The following is a 24549-nucleotide window of genomic DNA, read 5'->3' on the forward strand; positions in this document are numbered from 1 at the left end:
TTTCTTTATTGCTGCTTATCTGTGAAGAAATGAGAAGATAAAATCATTGGAGTAGTAAAGCAACCACCACACCAAGTTTACTGCTGCAACTAAATTTACCTTATTCCTCTATGTGTGTGTGTGTGTGTGTGTGCATGCAGTTAAACTACAATAAAGAAAATATTGGTTAATAAAATATTTTCTTTAACTTTTCCACTGTGCTGTCTGCCTTTCAGTTTCTTATGGTCCTGTTTGACACCTACCAATTACTCACACTGGCATGCCCCATTGTTCCCAGGTTTGTGTGTGTGGGAGGGAGAGGAGGATATGGAATTTGCTTTAAACACTGTTCAAAACTAAGCAAGACTAATTTATAACAGCTTACATTTATATATCTCCTTTCATCCTGAATTATTGAAAAGTGCTTTTTAGATCTATTATATCAGAGATGGGGGAACACTTCATCCATTACTGAAATGCAGCCAACTTTGGTTTGGATTGTTTAAAACAGGCAGTGAAGAAGGATAGCGTAGCCAGTTGAACATTTCAGGGGGAATTTAAATACGCAGACTGCAGTGAATGAGGACTTTAAGGCTACCTTCCTGACTATTCAGAACAGTGCAAAGAAAAATTTAGTCACCGAAATGCCAATATGGTACCTTCAGCAACACTTTCCCTCTTAACCTGGTTGGGAAATTGACTCATTACTACCTCCAAAGGTAGAGTCTGACACTGAATTGCCACTTCCTACAGCATCTTTAATTTTCCTTGAGTTATCCAACAAAAGCATTGATTTACCCACCTTATCTGCATTGTTAGATCTGCCATAGTTACACAGTGAGGTACTAAGGCTGTAACTATAATGGTATCAAACTACATGTGAGTTTAGAGTTTAAATCCAATATGCATGTCCACAATGACCCAAGTGGTCCAGCCCCAGCAACGCTACCGGAGAATTTCAGTGCCAAAGGAGTGTGTGGTTGGGGGAATGGAGAGAAGGTATTTGTGGCTTTGTGGGGGGTGGGGAAAGTAGTGGAAAGTATAGAGGCAGCAGAGTGACTCTTTGATGCAAAATCACTATCTCTTCTCTATAAAACCTGATGAATTTCTTCCTGGTCACATTTTTGAAAACTCACGATTTGCCCATTTATCCAGTAATTGTGAACCCCTTGGTCACACTGTTGAGCAGTTACTCACATGAGCAAGCTGTCCTGTTGAAATCAGTGAGTCACTGTTCTCCAATTCCGTGTGGGGAGAGGAGGAGTTGTCCGCAATCCTGCATTTTCAAAACAGACCCAGAACCCAAGGTTGGTGCCATAATCTGAATTTTAAGAGGTTGTTTTCTAAGAGAAGCACCATCCTTTTGTGTCCTGCATTCTGCCTTCCCCTAAGCGGCGAATTGTAAGAAATTCTGAAACAATGACCTGTTACCTTTGCTGTTTTCAGCGCCTCTAAAATAATAGTGTCATTTCTTTATACTTTGCAACAAGCTTGATTTAATTTTATTAGTAATCTTTATAGTATTCTTAGTCCTCAATACAGCAAAAAACTTAAGCATGTGCATAGCTTTAAGCATGTGAGGAGTTCCACTTAAATCAGCTGGATTACTTATGTGCTCAAAAGTAAGCACATGTTCAAATGCTTTGCTGGATCAGGATTCTTATTTCTATGGGATTTTTTTTTTTTTAGTCTGTTCTATTTTGGACCTCTGTTTTGCTCCACTCTTTATAGGGGCATTTAGAAGCAGAATTAATGTATATTTTTTCATTGTTCAAAGTGATGCTTTGCTCTTAAAAATAAAACCATTATACAAAGTAATGGCAGATAATTTTCCAGTGGGGAGATTACAAGAAGTCCAAAACATTTTCCCAACTATTGCATTTTCTCTGAGACCCTGGATCATCTGTTAGCTTTAATGTACATCACAATTCCATTGAATGTGGCATACAACTGTTGCAATTTACACTGCACCCATCAAAATTGATGTTTATTTGAAGGCTTTTAAACAGATTTTGTCAAGATCAAAAGTAATTACGTTGTAAAGTTCATTTCCCACTCCTTCTGCTCTCTTCTGCTGAATAAATATTGCATGAGGATGAAATACAGAAGGGTCATTTACATCCATCACTTTTAAATGTTACTGATATCCATATGCAGTTCATTGTTGTGTTAACATCTCCTGGATGCATTATTCCAGCTCACATAACGGCATGTTTCAAATAGAGAACTGAAAACAAGCTCCTCTTTATCATCATGTATAGAATAAAGCTAGGGGGAAGGGTTTGTCTATTAATTTTATTGCTAATACATCTTCCATTTACAAGGCTTTGCCATTTAAACATTTTTGTTAATCACTGTTATTAAAGCGTATATCTCATTAAGACATCTATTGTAGCTAGGCTTAGAAGGATTAGATTTTATTGATAAATGTTAGTAAACATCATTTTAACCATACACACATAAGCTGTCAGAAATATATTCCCATCAACAATAATTTAAATTTACAGATAGCCAAAGTAAGAAAAATACTGTTTGAGAACCTCTTAGAGTCACAATCCAGGGATTTAAATTTGGCTTGTTACAAATAGACTGGTGAATGAATAGTAAAAACAGGTATGATTTGCTGATTTCAGGATATTTATTTAGTATATTTTGACATATGATGTTGACAATTTGTGTTTAATGGTTTATAAAAATGAATTTTTTTGAACCACTTCATCTACTGTCATTAAATAAAAAGAAAAGGAGTACTTGTGGCACCTTAGAGACTAACAAATTTATTTGAGCGTAATATGCCTCTTACAAAGAGATACTCTTTAAAGAATGTGGGTGTGTAAGGTGAAGAATCCATTGCTGTGATTTGTAAATTGAGTGTTGAAAATCACTTTTTGGAAATCAGGTCTCTTTAAGGTGTCTCAAATTGAGCACCCAGAAATAGAGGGACCCAAAAGCGTTAGCGTTAGTATTTCTCATATTAAAATAGCTTTCATGAAATATATTAGAACAATGATCTTATTTATCAAATGTTGAATACTGCTTTTGACTGTATTATGGACATCATATTATGTCACGCACACCAGTATACCTTTCCTGGCCTGTTATGTCTGGCTTTTCGATTGTAAATTCACTGAGGCAGCAAATTGTCATTTAGTCTATGTTTGTATGGTGCCTAGCACAATAGCCTCTAGACACAACTGTAATATAAATGTTAATAAAGTTCCATATAAAATTTCTATAAATATGGATATACACTATGTATCTTCAAATGTGCTTATGCTTATTGCATCTATAGATTCTCTGCATAATGTACAAGCCGGGTAGGATTCTTTCTCTCCCATAGTTGTTTGGAAAATCATAACCTTGATGCAAAGAACCAATCTCTCAATGCACAAGTTAAATTTAGCACATAGGTATGAATTAGGTAAAGGACTTGATGTCTTTTCCAAGCATCTAGGGGCAAACGTTCAAACTGGGAGGTTCAAGGTCTGTACACAAAATTATGTGCGCAGTTACCATGGCTACATTTGCAAACAGGGTGATTATGAAGGCTAATTGCTATTTACAGTTTTTAGAAGCCCACCTAGTCATTTGTATTTCCAGTGACCTAATTTGTGAGTTCACGTGTGAATATTCATGATATTTTATATTCAGAGCTCAGGCATCTGTTTGAAACTTTGCCTTCCAGGTGCTCACGTGGAGATCTAGATAAATGTATGAACCACAACAGAATTGCTCCAGAAAGTCATGATAGAGGGTCCTCTTTCCCCAGAGCTAGAACTCTTCTAGGCATTGTTTCATTATTCTATTACATTGGTTGCTGCACAAGGTAAAGAATAAAAATGCCCCTGGTTGGAGAATTGGATAATATATGCATGAACTCATTTCATATACAGTTTCACTGAGGCTTTTAAAACCCCAAGTCATGGAAGATTTCACACATGCTCTGTTTTATAACTAGAGGTTCATCCATAATATTGGTTAATCTAGGTTGGTGTGATAAATTCAAAGTGGTTGGAAGTCTCTCGGGATGGTTCTTTAGAGTGTGTTTTCCTCTCTTTTTCATAAAAGAAGTAGGGCCTTGTTTGAAGACGAATTCTCAGCTGGAAAGTTGCTTTTAGTTTTAAATGGAGAACTAACAGATTTTCTTCACTCAGGCTTTGGCTGCAATCCATCCTTGTCTATCAACCTTTCCAGAACTCCAGCTTCTTCCTCCTGTTTCCCTTCCTTTTGGAGACATTGAAATATTTTTTTAAAATGTAACTGTAGTCTCACCTAACTTATCAAACCAAAGTGGGAGAGTTTTCAGTGGTAAGGACAAATATCTGACACAGTGGTCAGTGATAACAAATCCCAAACATCCCTAGTGCAGACATATTGCTGGAAAGGGACTAACCTCTTGTCTCAGATAACCTGGCTTCAGTCATGCAGTCACTGCGATGATTTAAAGTCTCTGGTCAATAGAGACACAAGACAAGTGGTTTCACCCCGTTTCCAATGGGCAGATATTCACATCTAGAAACACCACTCCATCCATACTGGCACTATGTGACAACGTTAGCAACATCTGGAGTAAAGTCAGGGATTGACTGGGCATGAGGATTGACTTACCCTCCCACTCCTAGCATGTGCTCCATGCAGGCCCAGTGAGCAAAATTAGGGGACCAGGTACATCATGTTTGCTAGGACCCCACCCTTTCCCATTTCACTTTATTTACACAAACATTGCAGCTGTTTTCGGGGCCCTGTTTTGGGGGCTCGGGGTCTGGTACAATTGTCCCTCCCTCCCTCCACCCCTCTCATCACCCCTGGCTCCATCCAGGTCAGAGTTCAGGCAGTAGGGATGCCATGGCTATGCTGCATCTCTCTCTCTCTGATAAATAGTGAGCTGTCCTTATGGTACATTTCAACAGCTGTAAATTCATTGAAAGCTAAGAAAGAAAACGTCCAGCCCCCGTTCTCCTGTCCCTTTTGTTAAATAGGGAAAAGGAGGAGGAAATAAAATGCAGCAAATTGTTCCCTTGTTGGGGTAAAGCCATACACTTCATATCAAAGACGTCAGGGAAGCTGTTTTAACGTGTTGCTGGCTATGATACAAGGCAGCTTTGTGGGTCTTCACTAGGAAATATGGTGTGTTCTTTACTCATGTTAGCTAATATGAAAACTAACATGAGGTAAAATCCTAGTGAAGACCACAGAGTGTGTAGTTTTAACATGAATTAGCAGGGTGAGGTAAAGACTAAGGGGGAGCCTAGATTTATCTGAACCTGCTAACTCATGTTAAAACTACACACTCTGTGGTCTTCACTAGGGTTTTACCTCGTGTTGATTTCCATGTTAGCTAACATGAATAAAGAACACACCATATTTCCTAGTGAAGATGCACCTGTGGTCTTACTTTGGCATAAAGAGGGGAAGGCTGCTACTAAACTAATGGAAATTGCCTGCAAAAGCTTTGCAAACTCTGCAGTTTTGGTTCATGGAGGTTTGACAAAATGTTTAGGTTTGTTTTTTTAATATCTCAACCCTGAATTTCCCTTTGACTGTCAGGTTTAAAATCCCCAAAGCCACACTCAATAAAAACAGTTTGAGTTTTTCTGGTTTGCAGAGCCCATGCAAAACTGCCAAGGTTTGTGTGGGTCATTAGGGTTGCCCGCTTTGGTTGAATGAATTCCTGGAGATTTCATCACATAACATAATCTTTAATTCCTGGAGACTCCAGGACAATCCTGGGAAATGGCAACCCTAATGGTCATAAATGAAACCACAAGTCTTTCCCCACAGTCCTTACATGGGAAATGAAGAAGGGCCTGGGTTTATTTCAAAGGTCTGTGACCTTCAGCAGCCCTTCCAGTAAACATGGGCCGAGTTTGGGGACTGTTATAGAGCTTTCAGTGCACCTGGGGCCAAGCAGCTTCAGGGTTTGTAACAAGAGATGAGCCTCAACAAAAACACTGAACTTTGGCAAATTTAGTGGTTCAGCCCATCATTTCTTGCAAATAATGATCTGGCCAGCTCCAGTCCATAAATTGTGCTCATAGGGAAGGCAGTTTAGACAATCTCCTTTCTCTTTCCCAGCTCTCTCATATATCCAGCAAACACATGTATGTTCATTATTCGGACAACATAAATCAGGGGCCATTAACTCCATGTATTTCTGCTCTTGATTGCCAGATCATGCTGAACTTCTCTCTTTTTGTTATATTAAAGCTGAGTGAGAATAGAAGAATCCCCTCTCTGACAATTGCCTTACCTCACCCGAGCTTTATCTCATCCCTTACCTGTTTTTTCTAATGGTGTATTCAGCTGTCCAGCCTGAAGTAAAAAGGATTATCTTTAGTTGTCACATGAATTCTTCTAGCAAAACATTCAGAATCTTTTCCTGGGACATAAACTGTTGGCTAAAATGTCACAGGATTTTATTTGACAATCTAAAGTTAATTGCAAATAAGTTTATGCACTCATAAAAGATGATGTTATGCATCTATTAAATCTAACATATGGTAACTATTCACAGGGGGGCGGCAAGTGGAGATTTACTAAGTGTTCATTTAAAACAAATAGATGGAAAAGGGTAGTTTAGAAAAGTAATATTAATTACGAATGAGAATTTGTACAGTGTCAAAGGCCCTCAAAGAGCTTGACAGACATTAATGAATTTGCATCCATGTGCCATAGAGAAGTATTGGTCATTCCCACTTCAGAGACAATTCCAATGGCCCAGGTGCTTACAGCAGTAGAATCAGTTGGATATTTTTTGGTGATTTTTTTCCACCAAAAAATAGCTATTCATTGAACCTAGATTGGTTTTGATGAATCTCTTGACTCAAATGCTGAAGAAAAGTTTCAAAATTGTCAAAATGTTTTATTTTCACATTTTTTCAACACAGGGTTTCCATTTTTCTGGTTTGAAATGACTTTTCATTTCAAAATTTAAGCTAATTGGACTGAAAAGGGTCAAAGAAAATGGGTCAAAATTGAAACTAAATGTTTTGATTGACCCAAACAGAAAAAAAATAGTTTTTGATTTGCAAACATTTGAGATTTTGACTTTTTGTCCTGATTCAGGATGGTAAAAAACTGGTAACTCTTGAAGATATTTGAGAAACAGGAAAACCATTTCCTGCACAGATCTATTAATAAATACTGGAAGAGTCAAATAAAAAGAATTTCTCTTCTTCTTTATGCATTATGGGGCAAATTTGCCATCCCATAGCCCATGTTCCTGGAGGGCTCCAAGTTTAGTGGGACTGGTGTGGATCTACTGCAATGGGAGCAGGGGGCATGTGGAATTTGCTGCATACTCTGTGGGGGCTCTGTCTACTCCACGGTGCAGGTGTTTTGGAGGAGTGAGAACAAATGAAAGGAATGGTAGGGTTGGTGGATCCATAACTATGTGGATTCTTCAGCCAAAAGAAGTAGCCAATCTCCCCAGCTTCTGTGGTTCAAGATTTCATGCCCCAGCCACATTTTATTTGCAGTGAGAGCATGGTCCTGTCCCATATGCTGTATGGGATAGTTAATGTGCTTCCACCTTACTACCAAGTGCACTACTGATTCTTATACATTTGGACTTCTCTATGCACTGACATGTATTCTGGGTAAGCAACAGGTGAGTTGTGTTATAGGAGAAGCAGCTTCTAGCTCTAGAAAGGAGATCCAGCCAACAAGATTCCTCTTTATTTTTAGTGTCTAGGAGACGGATCCATTTACAAATGGTTTTCAGAGGAGCCTCAAGGTTTACCTAATAAAATGATCCTTCAACTGCAGAAACAAATTACAGTGCAAACAAACAACAGAAATCTCAGCTCTTTCAATGTAAGTCAAATACATCTCATTATTGTTGATGCACAGCATCATTACATTCACAGAAGCTGGAAATCCCTTGTGCCATTCAGCTTGACACATACCAAATATAGAAAGCCTTGGCTGGATAATAAAGTCCCTTATTAAAGTGAAGATAATTTTGCTACTGTGCAAAACAAATATTTGTGCCCCTTGCTCATCTGGTCAAGTTTAAATGAGATCACTTGGTTAGAGGAGGGCACTGGTAGCCATCACTCCTGGCTTCTATTTCTATCTTTGCCACTGAGTTGTATATAACCTTGACCAATCCGCTTAGCCTCTTTAAGCTACATTTTAACTCCTCTGTAAAACAGGCATAACAATATTTATCTTTAATGTCTGAGCACGGCTTTGAGACCTGCGGATGGAAGGTGTTCTTTAACGGGCCGAATAATTACTTGTGTTATTATTGTCTCTGGCTTAAGATATTGCAGTGACAGGTTCTAAAGAGGGGTGTTTTTTTTCAAGTTAAATGAACTGTAGTAACTGCAGTGAAAACTTTCTTCTAGCAAGTCTTCATTTTGAAGGATGACTGAAACTTCAACAGTATCCCACTTTGCCATGACAAACAGTTTAAATGTACCATGGTGACAGGTTAACTTTAAAGCTATTTCAAGTTCATCACATGCTGCTAGAGACCATTGTGCACAGACAAGTCCTATGCTTGCAATTCTAACAAAGTATAGAAGATTCCATTTTGCGTTTGCCTCAGCTAAGGTATTGATTGAATAAAGAGGTAGAACTGAAACCAACTCCAAGTGCTCCATTAAATGGTTAAGTGGGTTCAGCTTTCTCACTCATCTCTGAAAATCTAGACTGTCTATAAAAACACTGAAAATCTATGAAGACATGACCAAATTATGGCTGCTCCACACGGGTGATATTTAGGGAATGAGTGAAAGGAACTCATTTTTCCACCCGAGCTACTGTGCACAATTTAAAAGAAGCATGCCCTAATCATGTGAGGAAGGCACTGTAGCCTGTAGCAGCAGGCTATAAATCAGTTCTGATGAGTTCTAATCCTGGTTCTACCACAGGCTTGACTGAAGCAACAGTGCTCTTGTCTCTGAGATTCACTATATGGGGATCATATTTCCATACCCACCTCACAGTGTTCTTGGATTTGGGCTTGTGCATTATACTCGTTGCAAAATTGCATGTGGAGCAGACACTCCAGGGTGGCAAGGTGACCATGACACTATCTGATCCCCTCTTTGCTCTGGCAAGTATGAGAGGGAGGCCTCCAAAGGTGCTGCAAAGTCCACCGGTGAGTGTTCTTATCCCTGTTCCTCATGGAAGCACATTGCTTTAGCTACCACTGCTTTTGCAATGTGCACACCCCACTGAGGCTCTGGGAGCCTTGACTGGAAATTCCCTGTGGTATTGGTGGACTTTAAAAGCCCCAGGGCTGCAGTAATCACACAAGGACAGGACACACTCAATGGATGGGACGCTGGTAAGGAAGAATTACAAAAGAAGCCTGTTATCAATTGACATACCAAATTAGTGCTAAAATATGTAAATTGTCAATGATGTGTTGTTTCCATTAGGGAACAGAAGGTTCAAAAGGCAAAAAATTTTGCTGGCTAGCACAGCAAGAATCTCTTTAATGTTTAGCCTTGGGGGAGGGGGAACAATACATTGATCTTCTTAATAGGTTTGTCTGTAATCATGTATGAAGTTTCATCATATGAATATCATCAGCATAAATGAGAGGATTTAATTCATTTAACAGATTTATTTACTAAGCAGCTTAGAGCAGATTAGATCATGGCTGTGTTTTACCATTTAGCACATATGATATTTATTGACTTAATGGCTTCATTAAGGAACATTCAGAGAGTGTATTAACTGAGGGAGTCTATAGATCAACCTGCCGCAAATTTACTAACTTAGTTTGAGCATTTTACTATTTCAGTTACAGACTTAACTGTCTCCAATGAGGTTTCCCATGTGGATTTAATAAGAGAATTATTGTACCAAAGAGTTATTAAAAGCATGTGAGTTTTAGCATCCATATAAGAGTGGGTCTGGATATTCTGCAAGTTGATAAACCTCAACTGGACATTAAGTATTTGCTTTCATTGAATAAAAATCTAGCCATTTTAATGCATGCACTGGTGTTTGCAAATATCAATTATTATGCCCACAATTTAAGCATCTGCATTCTCAGCTGCAGTATTTGTGTGTGGACATGTGCAATACATGGCTAAGTGCTCTGTCTCCCTCAGGCAGCTGGTCCACATAGAGGATACAGAGCCTGCAACTCCTGCTAGCTAACAGACTTTCTCCTTTAGCTTCTATGGCAGAGAGCCGCACTTTTCACACCAGTGCCAAAGATTTAGTACCCATTGTCATCTCATGGTTGTATTTGTAACATATGTGAAAATTTGCACAGACTTCACTTAATAGAAGTCAGGTTCCAGAAATGCTCATATTCGGTTGTCCCGTTAAGTGTACTATGTAGAAGGTTACTGTATTTCTTTAAAAAAGTTTCTCAAAAGGTATACTAACTTGTCTGTCATTTGCGTCAATGAAGACACCCAAGCAAAATGCTTCACTGTAGAAAGAGGAAAGGGGCTGTACATAGTTGGAGGTGATATCCACTCTCAGTAAGCAGTCAGCAGCACTGCATCACGTTACACAGCCAAGGAGCCCCTGACCACCCTCCAGGGGGCTGCAGTCTGGTGCTCACTGGAGCGTTGCGGGCAGCACTTGGTGAACAGCCCTTCAGCCAGGAGTCATGCGGTATGATATGGGGCAGCAGTGCATTGAATTTATAAATCAACACGTTGTGTGTTAGAAGTGATACAATCTGATATTATATATGGAACACAAAGCAATGAAATATTAGCACTGTCTACACTTGGGTATAAAAAAAAATTAGGTCAAGATTGTCTCTTGCCCTGTGCTCTTGCATAATACAAGAGCTGTATTACTACCTGTATCACAGGTCATAGCACAGGGAGACAGCAGCCTAAGGGCGTGTTGTCACTGCAGAAGTAGCTCCAATTATCTACACTGAAGTTACTCCTCTCGAGTTAGCCTAGCTCAGGGGACACCGCCACACTGTGAAATAACCTTCAAGTTGCTGTATCCACATAGGGGATGTGCTCTCTCATGTGTGGCACTAAGTCTTCTGGGGGCACCTCCCATGATTTCTAATGCTTCCGTTACCTGAGTTAGTCTATGCGTGTTTTTGCAATGTATTGTGGGAGAAATTATCTGTTCTTTCTGGGAATTGTGGGAAGGCGTTGGAGGACAAGTAGAGCTAGCTTGTCTGTCAGTGATGGAGTCTCCACCATGATCCCTCTAATTGTTCCAGTGCTTAATTACTCTCACTGTCAAAAATTTACATCTTATTTCCAGTCTAAATTTGTCTAGCTTCAACTTCCATCCATTGGCTCATGTTAGATGTTTCTCTGATAGATTGAAGAGCCCATTATTAAATATTTGCTCCCCAGTAGGTAATTATACAGTAATCCAGACACACCTTAACTTATTCTTTAAACTAAATAGATTGAACTCTTTGAGTCTATTCCTATAAGGCAGGTTTTCTAATCCTTTATTTATTGTCATGGCTCTTCTCTGAACCCTCTCCAATTTAACAATATCCTTCTTGAGTTGTGGGCACCAGAACTGGACACACTATTCCAGCAGTGGTCACAACAGTTTCAAATACAAAGGTAAAATAACCTCTCTACTCCTGCTCAAGATTCCACTGTTTATACATCCCGGGATCACATTAGCTCTTTTGGCCATATGTCACACTGGGACCTCATGTTCAGCTGATTATCCGCCATGACCCCCAAATCTTTTTCAGAATCTCTGCTCCTCAGGATAGAGTCCCCCATCCTGTAAATATGGCCTGCATTCTTTATTCTTAAAATGTAGGCCATTACATTTAGCTAATTAAAACATATATTGTTTGCTGGCGCCCAGTTTATCAAGTGATTCAGATGAATCAGTGACCTGTCTTCTTCATTATTACCATTCCCCCAATTTTTGTGTCGTCTGTGAATTTTATTGCTGATGATTTTATGTTTTCTTCCACATCATTGATAAAAACATTAAATAGTGTAGGATCAAGAACCAATCCCTGTGTAACCCCACTGGAAATACACATGCCTGATGGCAATTCCCTGTTTACAGCTACATTTTGAGATCTGTCAGTTAGCCATGTCTTTAATGTCTGCCATGTTAATTTTATATTCTAGTTTTTTAATCAAAATGTCATGCAGCACTAAGTGAAATGCCTTACTGAAGTCTAAGTATATTGTCAACGCTATTACCTTTATCAAGCAAACTTGTAATTTCATTTAAAAAAAATATCAAGTTAGCTTGATAGGATCTATTTTCCATCAGCCCCTGTTGATCTGCATTAATTACATTACTCTCTGTTAATTCTTTAATAAGCGAGTCCTCTACCAGCCTCTCCATTATCTTGCCTGGGATCAATGTCAGGCTGACAGGCCTTATAATTACCCAGATCATCCCATTTACTTGTTTTAAAAACTAGCACAACATTACTTTTCTTCCAATCTTCTGGAACTTCCCCCATGCTTCAAAATTTATTGGAGAGTGGTTGGGCTAGCAGCTGACGAGTTGCACTCACCTGAACTTTTGCCTATACTCCCTCTCAGGCCAATCAACCCAAGTTAAAAATATTTTAACTAAGGACTTTTGTGTTGAGTGAGGAGCAACACTTGAGTCATAACTTTGCAGTGAAGACAACCCAAAGTGAAGTTGCTGCTCCCCTTCCCACCCAGAGTCTTGGCTTTGTCCCCCTCCCCAACGTTCCAGCCAGTGTAGCAGAGAAGTCATCTGATGCTGTTCTATACTAGCAATACCTGACTTCCCTTGTGGAGTGAGGAGAGAGGTCGGGGACTAGTCGCGACCCTTCCAGTCACAGTTTGTTCTCTCGTCTGCTCCTGGGACCATGCAGCTACACATCACTCCTTATTCCACAAGAATATTCCCCATTTTAGATTGGGGAATTCAGCTGTTCAGGGGAAAACATGTTGGTTGACAAGTGATTAGAAATCAGTGAAGCAAAAAACAAGATACATTTCTTCAGAAAATATCCAAGCTGTTAATTATTAATTTACGGTGACTTCAAAAAGCAATCCCTAACCATCTAATGATTTCCTCCTGGTAACTTCCCAGGCTACAGGTGGTTGGTAAGAGCTTAATAAAAGAGCTGCTCCTCAACTCCGGTTTCTCATTATCTTAACTTACAGAGATTCACTATCTGTGATCATGTTAGAAAACAACTCTGCTTTCAAGAGCCGCACCACATGTTTACATATAGCAAAGCCTGATGTGCAAAGCAGCTATGATAGGCAGACCTTGCAGATTTGGTCTGGCTAGGTAGAGGGGTTGATCCTTCACAGCACAGATATGGAATGCCATGCGTGAGCACAAAGCGATGAGTAAGACAGAATGCACAGGGCTGGATCTGGCACCCATGAGACGCAGCTACCAAGGTACTTCTGAGGGCAGCATGTAGCTAAGTGCCAGTGAGCATGAGGAGAGGCAACTTTAGAGCTGGTCAAAGTGTTTTCAGCAAATTGGCAGAAAGGTTTGGTTGTCAAATTTAATGTTTGATGGACTTTAGAAATTTTCGAAATGGTAAAAAAAAAAAAAATCTCACGCTCACTTTTTTTCCTCCTCCGCATCACTCCTTTTTTCACTGGGGAAAAAAATGGGGAGAAAGTTCAAAAAGTGAGGGGAAAGCTGGGAACCCCAACAATTTTAAAGGGCCTCTTTCAAAAGGAAACCAATCGCTTTTGAAGTATTGTTTGTTGTTGAAAAACAAAACAAAAAAAAAACAAAATCAGGAAAAGTTTCAAATGAAACAGACAAAAACCTGTTTGGTTTTTTTCCCTAAAAATTTTCACAGAAAAAATAAACAAACCAACCGATTTGCACTCTCCATTTGAAACAGCTCTGCCTCTGACATGCCCATTCTCTTCCCATGTCCATTGGGAAGAGCTGCTGTGCCTAGAAGACAAGAACTAGGGCTTAACTGTACTTGCAGCCTCTGTTTGTCTTTCAAGACTTGAGTTATAAGGCGGTGTGAGGGGAACAGGAAGGTCATCTGCACCAACTACTAGAAGGTCAGCACAGATTACTTCCCCTTCCCACCTAGGAGCAAACTGAGACGCCCTCCGAGCACAGTTTGGCCCCTTATGTGCTCACAGGGCAGCACCAACCACTTGCTGCCCCTTACTCAGACCTTGTTAGTATTTAAGCCAGTGGGAGTTTTGTCTTTGATTTGAGTGGGTGCAGAGCCGGGCCCCTAGTTCAGAATAAGATGTCAGTCGTAAAAGGCACGGTGGGAAACACATACTTAAAACAGGAAAATGTGTGTAGTGAAAGCAAGAGGAAAGAGATGCAGAACTGGGAACACCAATAACTGTAGCTGTAATGGAGCCTCAGGGTAGGAAATCAATGCCTGTGCAACTATTTAAAACTCCACTGAGTAAAAGATAAATCAAGACACCCCAGCTAACAGTGAGAAAAGCCATGACTACAGCTGGTATTCACGTGTTCCATCGAGTGGCCCATCACTGGCCATTGGAGATATTTGCTGCTACCAGCACAGATCGGCTACATGTCATGTAAGCAGTCACATCATATCATCCCTTCCAGAAACTTATCAAACTCAGTTTTAGAGCCAGTTAGATTTTTTACCTCCATGGCTCCCCTTGGAAGGCTGTTCCAGAACTTCACTCCTCTTATGGTTAGCTGATTGCCATGTGCGGGGATGGGAAGGAATTTTTCCCCATGTCAGATTGACAGTGAATATGGGGGGAGGGGGAGTTGCCTTCCTCTGCACCATGTGGGTGCAAATCAGTTGCCAGGATTATCTGGGTATATCTCATTTAATAATTTTCCTGCCATTGTAGGGGCCTGGGCCACAGGTGCACCTCCATCCCTCCAATTCTCTGCCTGTAGCACATCATAGTTTAGTTTCCTGTGGGTTGTAATACTTTGGTCTCATTTTGGTTGTTGGATTTAGTGTGTGAGTGATGTTGGTGGCCTGTGAAGGACAGGAGGCCAGACCCTTCTGGCCTTAATCTCTATGATCCTGCCCATTGTTTTAATGTTAGTGGAATGGGAGCACCCATTTTAGGCAAAGTGCCCATAGCATAATTAGAAAATGGGGAGAAAAATATGCAGTCTTCACTGCTTCTATCTGCAAGAAGGCATCATGTTCTGGGAGATGTTCCCGGACTGAGAGTCAGGAGACCTGAGTTTGGGTGCTCTGGCAATGACTTGCCCTGCAACCTTTGGCAACCCACATAACTACAGGGAACTGCGCCTCAGTTCCGCCCCCGCATACCCCACTGTAAGTGCTTTGAGAGCTCTGTAAATACTTATAATTTCCTGTCTGTCTTTTGCTTCTGTTTTTCCTCTTCCCTTTTATACAAGTGATGCTGTTAATGAGACAGTTCTTGTTCCATGTCCACCCAGTCATGTTCTGACAATTAACCCAACCATTAGGCTGATACCCCAACTGATAGTTATTTGGGAGGTCCTTGGTTTGCTATGAATACTAATAAGTCCATAGTCGATATTTTGATTCTGCCCAGTCAGTCATGATAAGGTTGCTATGATGGGTGAATTAATAGAAAATAAGTAGAGTAGATACAGTAATAAATTGCTAACCTGATAGAACCGTCAGCTCTCCACCTAGGTACTGAAGAAGAGTTGAGAGATGTGTATGATTAGCTTTGGTTAATGGGTGGTATCTGAATTAGTATATTTGCTGTGGGCGCTTGGAAGCCTCAATCTACTGTATTAATACTTAGCAATTAAGTAGCACTTTATGTCTTCAAAGCATTTAGGCCACAGGAGATTACATTCATTTAAAAACAATGATAAAATGGTTTGTGGTTTATATGTGGGAGAGGAGGGAAATATACCTTCTGCTGACCAAAGTTTTCGCACTAGCTGCAGCGAGAGATGCTGGGAAGACTCATCTGTGGGTGGAATATTTTATAACAGGATTTTTGTCAGAGCAAAGCTGGGTGAGCAATGTAAGCATCAGACACTGAATTTCCTGGCTGGGCACCTGAACGAAGAGTAGGAGGGATCACTTGTTTTTGCCGGTTTTGCTTTGGATTTCCAACCCACCATTTAGGGCCATTTAATGCCCAGATCGTGCCAACATTTTGTCCTGTGCTTAGCTGTAAGTATATGAGCTCTACTCTTGACTTGAGTCAGACTACTCACGAATATATACAGGATCAGGATTGAAATTTGCTTCCTTTCCATAACGTGCACAGAATGCACCACAGCTCCCTCCCTAAGAGACACATTATATATGCTATATTAATGCCTTTTCTTTCTTTTTGCCAGAAAAGATAACCTTAGGTCCTGTTTTGCACATGGGGGCCCACTGAGTATCCTGCTTTAGGTGCATATCACTTGAAATCACATCAGTCGAGACGGACTTTGAAAACTAATACAGGGCCTGATCCAAACCAGACTGAAGTCCAGGAAAATCTTTCTATGGATTTAAGTGGGCTTTGCATTCGACTCACAGTTTCCACAAATCAATGTTCTGTCGTTGTAAGGGAATCTGGTCTCTGCACTATTCTCATCAGCTCAGGTCCTCTGCTGACATGGGAAAAGCAACCATGTTTCAGGCCAAGTTGTACAATACACTTGCAAGCTTAAATGGAACTAAGTGGTAAACTTAGAGGCTGGTGGGGGGGACGCTACCTATCAACTCAAAGTCTAGTCAGTTTCCTAAAAGGAGGTTTTGGTACTATGCCTGCTCTCGGTCCTTTCATGCCAAGTTTTAATGCTATTACAATCATTTTTTAAAAAAATGGGATTCTATGCCCTGTTGCTATGCAACAGGCCTACACAAACAGGAGAAACTATACAGTAGAAACAGTGAAACAAGACCGATACAAAGGGCTGGCAAAGGTTCAAAGCAAACAAACAGGAAAAATATATATTTTCTTCCTCTTTCAGTTGTAGTCAAGTTAGATGTTACTTGTAACAATAGAAGGCACCACATTTTTGGACAGACTCACTCATGATTTTTGAATGCTTGGGGTTGGTAATACAGATTAAGCAGGAGATTTTGGGTTTGATTGGTGCAGTAGCTTGCATAGGAAAGCAGCCTTGTCTGGGCATTGGGATAAGCCAGACCTGTTTGGGTCTTGTGCAGCCCACCGAGCCAGGTCTAATTGCCATTAGCTGTTATCTTGCGTGCAAAGGCCATTCAATCTGGAGACTTTCCCTATACATTTGGGTCATTTTTTGTCCTTTGCAAAGCCCTTTTCAGTGCAGGATTTTGGTTATGCACAGAGATATGGGATATAAATGTGTGATTCTGCCCAAAGGCCATCCTCACACACGTGGTTCCCACCAAAAATGCTGAATTTGCCCCTTCTGCGTTTCACAACAAAATATTTTAAAAACTTTGACTTCCAGGCAGTTCTGCATTGCAACATTAATATTTTGCTCCCCTCTGCTTTGAAAATTATGCTCTATATTTTGTATCTGAGATGCCTGGAAGCACTATAGCATTAAGTCAATGTAAACACCCTCTTGATATGGCCATATAAGTTTTGTTTTCGGACTAAATCATCCCTGCCTCTTAGAAAAGCTTGTACCGACTGGACATGGCTAAAGTCATATTATACAAGCTCTATAATAAATTCTGGGCAATCTATTAAGTATGTCATGCGGCACTCTTCATTTCATGTCCTTTTCAAGGTGAACAGAAGTGTCATCAGCAACTGGTTTGTGAAGGTGTCTGTGAGTGTTGGCAGGTAAATAATTTTTTATTTATTTATAGCCAAAGTTAACAGTCCATGTAATCATGTGCATCAATCTGATTGCTATAGAGGCAGCTGTTCTGCTTACTCTATTCTGGTAAGAAGTCAGAAATGTGCAAGATGAATGGGAGCATAGGTTTGGCACAAGGGAACATAATGACAGCATTCACTGAAGCCAGAGGTGCAGATCTTATTAATAGCATTTGGCATGTTGAACACCTGAAGCCCCATGGGACATGGACCGAAAGGGGGATGATCTCAAGTGGATCCATGTAAACAGGAGCAAGTGTGCTCATTAGAGCCTCACAGTTCTGTAAGTGGTTGGTTTGTTAAGATCATTCAGCAGCCATTGGTGGGAGAAGGGCATAAAGGGAAAGAGAAGGAGCTACATACACGGACCAGATCTGGAGAAAATGGCTTAAATAGAAATTAAGCTAATACTGAACCAGCTGCGTTTAGGAGATCACAAACCTACTGGCTGTGGATAGTTACCTTAACAAGTTCCCACTTTTTGCTCCTTACTCTACGTCAGCAATAGAGCCATTTCTTTAACAGTCAGAAAGCAAATGGGTGATCTCCCATCGGACATCATCCTCTACTGAGTGGTGTCTGGAAGAAAACCAAGGAAAAACTAGAGTCCTGCCTCCATTCTGCTCTCAATCTATTTATTTAATGAAGAGGGAACATGTCTGAAGTTGCAGGAATAGCCTGCCTGTGAGGATCATTTTCAGACCCTTCCTTCCCATCGATTGCTGCTTTCTGAAGGGGGAGAACCAACAACACCCAATTACCCAGGAGCAGATTGGTATGGAAGAAACCCTTGTGTCTGCAGCATGTAAGGTCTCTTTCAATATCTGCAGCAACAAGATACTGTATATACTGAGAAGAGTAGGGTGTGACATGATCGTATAGAACCTTTAACAGGAGTCGGTGGAGCAGCTAGAACCAAATCTTTCTGTAGAACAATCTAAGCTCTGAGCTTTTCTGAAGAGTTCCTTCAGGCCCTGGTGCACCCTAGCAATGCAGGTCGTTGAAGGGGAAACTTCCCCAGCACTATGGGCCAGCTTTTCAGTTGTGAAAAGTCAGAGTCATTCCAAATCTGATACTATATGATTTAAGAGAAGGGCATTTTCTCTAGCTATGGGACCCAAGGAGCTGTACAACACAAGAATATGCATTCCCATTCCTGAAGAACTAAAATAAACAAGCTTGAGAGAGGAAAATCCTGTGCCACTTGTAAAGGTTCATTCTTCCCACCAGAGATGTGCTTGGGGAAGCTTCCAACACTATTAAAGGACATTCTGTGGACACTGAGAATGAAATATTTATTGAGCATATTATTCTATCTATGATCAAATAGGTTTTTAATGTCAACCTACTACAGACTGGTTCTTTGGGTTTCCTAGTGAGCAAGGAATTTTTTTTTGGCCAAGCATGTTAACAAAATGCTGTTTGAAGGCACCAGGTCTGGGCCTCAGCCATTCATATTTTAATTGAACAGCCTGTCTTCTCTTTGTGGGCCAAATCATTGAATTGGCTTCGCTGGCCATTGACTTGAGTAGCAACAAGCTCCAACCTACTGTTATTAGCATAGCATTTACCTCTTATCTGGATTTAAACATACACTCCCCCAGTCCTACCACAATTAATATTAACCCTCTGAGCTACTCCCAGTACAGCTTAACGAACCCTTGCACCTTTCCTTTAAATAATTCTGTAGTGCCAAAATAGGTCTGCAAGATACTGAGCAGATCTGCAGTAGTTAGGGCTCCTCTTGCAGCCCAGTCAGGACTGTGGCCTGTGTGGCTTTCATAAATGAATGATAGCCCAGCACTGTCCCCCTGAGAAGGTTTTACTTACTCCAGGTATTTACATCATGAGCTGGTCTGTCAAGATGATGAACAGGAGACTTAGTTGCTCAGCAGCTTTTGTTATAAAATTTAAAAATGCCTTTGTATTCATGAGTTGCATTTCTGTCTCCGAGAGAAAACCTCACCCAGGAGCTACCAGGATTCATTGCTCCCAGACCTCACATCTCTTTAAAATACTGTGGAATAATCACAAAGAGGACATAAATAAAAAGCAATTAAAAGGCTATTTCTTATTAGTCATTTTGTAGCTCTGAACAAGGGATTTAATAGAGCAGGGTGAATAATTCATAGCAAAATTATCCAATTAGTTTTGCCACTTTGTTTGCAAACCATCCAGGACAAATGGTTCAGATTTGTTATGTGAATTTATTCAGTAGTAGGGCATGTGGTAGGTTCCTATTCCCTAGATGGAGGAAGTAAAGGTAAAATGAGTCTATGCTTATACCCCCTGCAAAGCCAATGAATTCAGCAAGTATTTGTAATGTGTCCCACCTGGAATCCCATCAATGACCTAAAGATCATGCTCAAGATCATTTTAAAAACTGTTTGCTATGAATTTGAAAGTTACTTTAACAGTTATCAATCATTTGTAATGCAGCAGCACTCAGAGGCTCCAGTAGTGATTAGCACCCGACACGTTAGGTGCTGCACAAACTCACAGGAAGACATGGTCCCTGCTTGGAAAAGCTTGGTGTAAATAATAAAATAAATTTTTCACTTTTTTGCCAGTTATATCAGCAACTCACACATTTCCACTGAACTCTTCCCAAAGTCTCCTTGGCACAGATTGTACAGGCACAAAGAGCAGCAGACGGCACCGCAGCAGGTGTTCACATGAAACATCACCCCTGAAAAGATTTTGAAAGGCTAACAGCACTGCTTTTACCTTTGATCTCTTCCCTAACCAAAAGCCTGTTGTGTTTTTGTTTGGTTCTGTTCCCTTTCTTACCACCTCATCCACATTTTGCAGAATTTCTGCCCTTCGTGTTTGTCAGTTGTGGCAAGGCATTTGAAATCAAAGCAGCCAGGCCACGTGTCCTGTTTCATTATCTAACCACCAGTAACTTTAAAGAAACGTTAAGTCTTCAGGCCATTCAGAGAGCAAGGTACATAACACTAACATACTACTCCGATCACAATGTTTATGTCGTGCCATTGGTGTCATGGCGCTTTAGTGGCAAATGTAAAGAAGTATCTGCCCTGAGACTTTCACAGTCTAAAGTGGAATACAGCTAGGTCATTGCAGGTACTGGGATAGAGAGGAAGAATATATGCCCATATTGGAAGGTGAATCTGATTTGGGACTACTAGAGGAAGATGATCCTAATCTGTTCTCCCCCTGCCAGAAATGCCCTTTCTTCCTGCACCACATGTGGCTGGCCTGTTCCCATTGCAATGAACAAGAGGAAGGGACGTTAAGAATTGTGTACAACCAGATATTTTAAACTATTTTCAAAATCAGATGGAGCAGGCATTCCCCAAGTGTGGTTCACAGGAGCTGGCTGCTCCTTGTTTCTAGGTGTTTGGACCCTTCATTGCAGAGAGGAACCCAGTTGCCAGTAGAAGCAGCTGGAAATGAGGAGGAGCCAGCTTAGCTGCTCATAATCAACTGCTGTAGTTGCCAGAGGGATGTGACTGGGATGTGGGGTGGGTGGGGAGATGGTCCATGCAGTGATGAATGGGAGAGCAGGTGCTCCAGGAGACGATCTCTATTAAGCTGTGATCCATGTTATGTAAAATATAGAAGTCCCTGGGATGGAGAGAGAGATAGGATGTGGTCTGCAGCTCCTGCTTCACTCAGTGGGGTTGCTCCCAGTAATGTCAGTTTGACAAAGAGGAGACACCAATGGTCTCTAGCAGCTAGAGTAGGGCTGAAGTAGGACAGCCCTCCCAGTCCCAAGGATTTCAAGCATTTCATGCACATACACAAAAGCAAATTGCCAGAGATTGATAGGCATGGCAAAGTGACACCTGAGCTTAGCCCCTGGGTTCCAGGTGTGGCTCTCAGTCCCATTGCCAGCAGCAGTTCACTAAATGAACTGAGGGAATTGGGATTGTTTAGTCTGCAGAAAAGAAGAATGAGGGGAGAAGAATGATAGCTGCTTTCAGCTACCTGAAAGGGGGTTCCAAAGAGGATGGATCTAGACTGTTCTCAGTGGTGGCAGATGACAGAACAAGGAGTAATGATCTCAAGTTGCAGTGGGGAAGGTTTAGGTTGGATATAAGGAAAAACTTTTTCACTAGGAGTGTGGTGAAGCACTGAAATGGGTTACCAAGGGAGGTGGTGCAGTCTCCTTCCTTAGAGGTTTTTAAGGTCAGGCTTGATGCTTCTGCTCTTACTGCTTTGATAAAACATATTGGGCACAAGGGAGATCTATAATGCTCACATTGCTATCATGTACATACCTGGTAAAAGCACTCTCAATTTCATTATTTTGACAGGTAGATTCCATTAATACATCCACAACAATCATGTTCCTCTTTTTAAGAAGGTAAAAGAGGAGGATTATTAAAAATTACAGGCAATCCCTCTATCCACTTAATCTCGCCAAATTCATTTTACAATGGCTGCCAGCACCAATAACATCAGGCAGTATAACCAGCAGTGCATAACATAGCAGAATCTGGGTAGTCTCCACAAGGATTTCTTTCCTCACCCCACAATGAAGCTACTTTTCCCTATACAGTCAGCTGGGATGATTTAGTTGGGGATTGGTCCTGCTTTGAGCAGGGGGTTGGACTAGATGACCTCCTGAGGTCCCTTCCAACCCTGATATCCTATGATTCTAAGTGAATGGAGAGCTTTAGAATTGGGCTGCACATTACAGATGCCAGTGGATGCACATCCTGTCCTCATAGGAAGCCAACGGCAGCCACGTCTTTGACAAACAAGCAAAGGGGTAGCTTCCCGTCCAGTCACTCACAATGCTGGACTCTGACAGTGTCCAAGGGAGAACACCAACTCACCAACAGGGGTCAAGTTCACAGACTGGCCCACAGAGTAGGGGCCCTGAACTCTGCCTCCATGTGATCAGCAATGATGGACCGTAGCTATTTTACATGTAGGAAACAAATGAACCATTTTTAGTAGGAGAAAGAGAAATGGGTCCCCTGCATATGTCCACCTGTGATCTCTCCCTGGATGCCTTGCCTAGGCCTTTTGTTCCAAGCAACCCCTGAGATACCTGCATGCAGCATAAGAGACGTTATCTTTCCATTCCCTTGTTCATATTCACCTTTGCAATAACATTTCTGCATCTTTGCTGCACTGTTTAACTGGACTATTTACAACCACAGCATAAACTTTGGCTTGTGTTTCCTCACAAGGACAGGCAGTCTGCTGAGAGTGCAGCACCTCCTGCCCTGCCAAGGCTGAATGCTAAAGGGATGCCTCACTGGATTTGAAGTTACATTTATAAGGAGGCATCATGAAAATACTAATGCTATTTAACACTTACACACTGGCTTTTACCCAAGGCCCTTAAAGTGCCTCACAGAGATGGATCATGATTGGCATTTTACAGGTGGGAAAACTGAGGTACAGAGAGAGATTAATTAAGTCACTTGCTCAAGATTACACAGTGAGTCATTAGATGAGTGAGGAATTAGTTCCGTGCTTTAGCTACGATGCGTCTTCCCCACCATTCATTCAACCTGTGTTATCAGGTTAAATTCCATCACTATGTCATAAGAACACAGTTCAGATTTTCAGACAGTGCCAGAGACTCATGGAAGATGCCTGATTAAATCCACTGCACTGTTTAAAAACCTCAACCATATGTGTCCCAGCCTCTTAGTAGATTCCTTTATGTCTTTTTGGTTACAAATAGTGTTCCCTATATCTGTCCTTTTAAGAGGTAGAGGGAAGTTAAAGGATGGGATGGAAACCAGAAGGAAGAATAATTTTGGGGCTGATTTTCAGAATGTTGTGGCCTGAAATCTATGAATTTGGACACCAATTTTGCATCTGCAGTTGCCACAATTGCATGTGCAAACAGGCATTTATGTCCACAGTCACAAAAACATGCAAAATAAGCCCTGGTAAATGTATGCAGCCTTCAGGCCTTAGCCTTCTGAAAATCAAGCCATTATGACCTCTGCTTTAAAGCAGTAAAATGGGGATTATACCAGGGTTTTCAAAGCTCTTTGATGTCTTCTGATGAAAATGCAAAGTGTTATTTTATTACAGAAATGTGCACCACCTACCCGTCAAGGGCAACTACATTCCATACTCAAGCAGAAGCAGAGCCTTAAGTCTAAGCTGATGTAGAACTTGTTCAATTATTGTTCTTTCTGCAAAGTTCCGGCATGGACAGTGATGCCACTTTAAAAGTTTTGCTGATTTGGAATGATTCTACCAGTGTGAGAGACTCCATGTACTTAAAAGTATAGGATAACCAATGAAACAGATAGCCTCTGAAACAGATGACAAAATGGACGACATTTTTAAGCATGACCATTGTGTGCTTCAGAAAATCCTTTAATCGCATGCACAAACCAGGGGTTTGTAGGCATGAGTGGCCAACTGTGTCTCTGACTGGTCATTTATACATGCAAGGCACACACAGTTTGCATGCACCTTTGTGGTAATTCTGCACACACTTTTTTTACATGCAATGGCAGAGAATTTTTAAAGTCAGGCCCAGAGAGAGGAAGTGTCAAACGACATCCCTAATGTATACATCATTAGAATCTACCTTCTGGATTGGTTTGGTAGAAAGCATTGCCACCTCCATGGAATATTTCTTCCAAAGGGAGCATTTCAATCCACAAATATTGAAAAACTGGTAGCAACATTGTGAAAGGCTTCTAGGAAGATTTATAACTTGGGAGGGCGGTCAGTATTTTAACAGTGTTGGTGTATATGCGGATTTTTAAGCAACATTATAGAGTGTATTACAATTGATGCTTCTGCTCTTATTGCTTTGATAAAACACATTGGGCACAAGGGAGATCTATAATGCTCACATTGCTATCATGTACATACCTGGTAAAAGCACTCTCAATTTCATTATTTTGACAGGTAGATTCCATTAATACATCCACAACAATCA

This window comes from Dermochelys coriacea, chromosome 13 (assembly GCF_009764565.3).
Source record: "Dermochelys coriacea isolate rDerCor1 chromosome 13, rDerCor1.pri.v4, whole genome shotgun sequence".
In the NCBI taxonomy this organism is placed as follows: Eukaryota; Metazoa; Chordata; order Testudines; family Dermochelyidae; genus Dermochelys; species Dermochelys coriacea.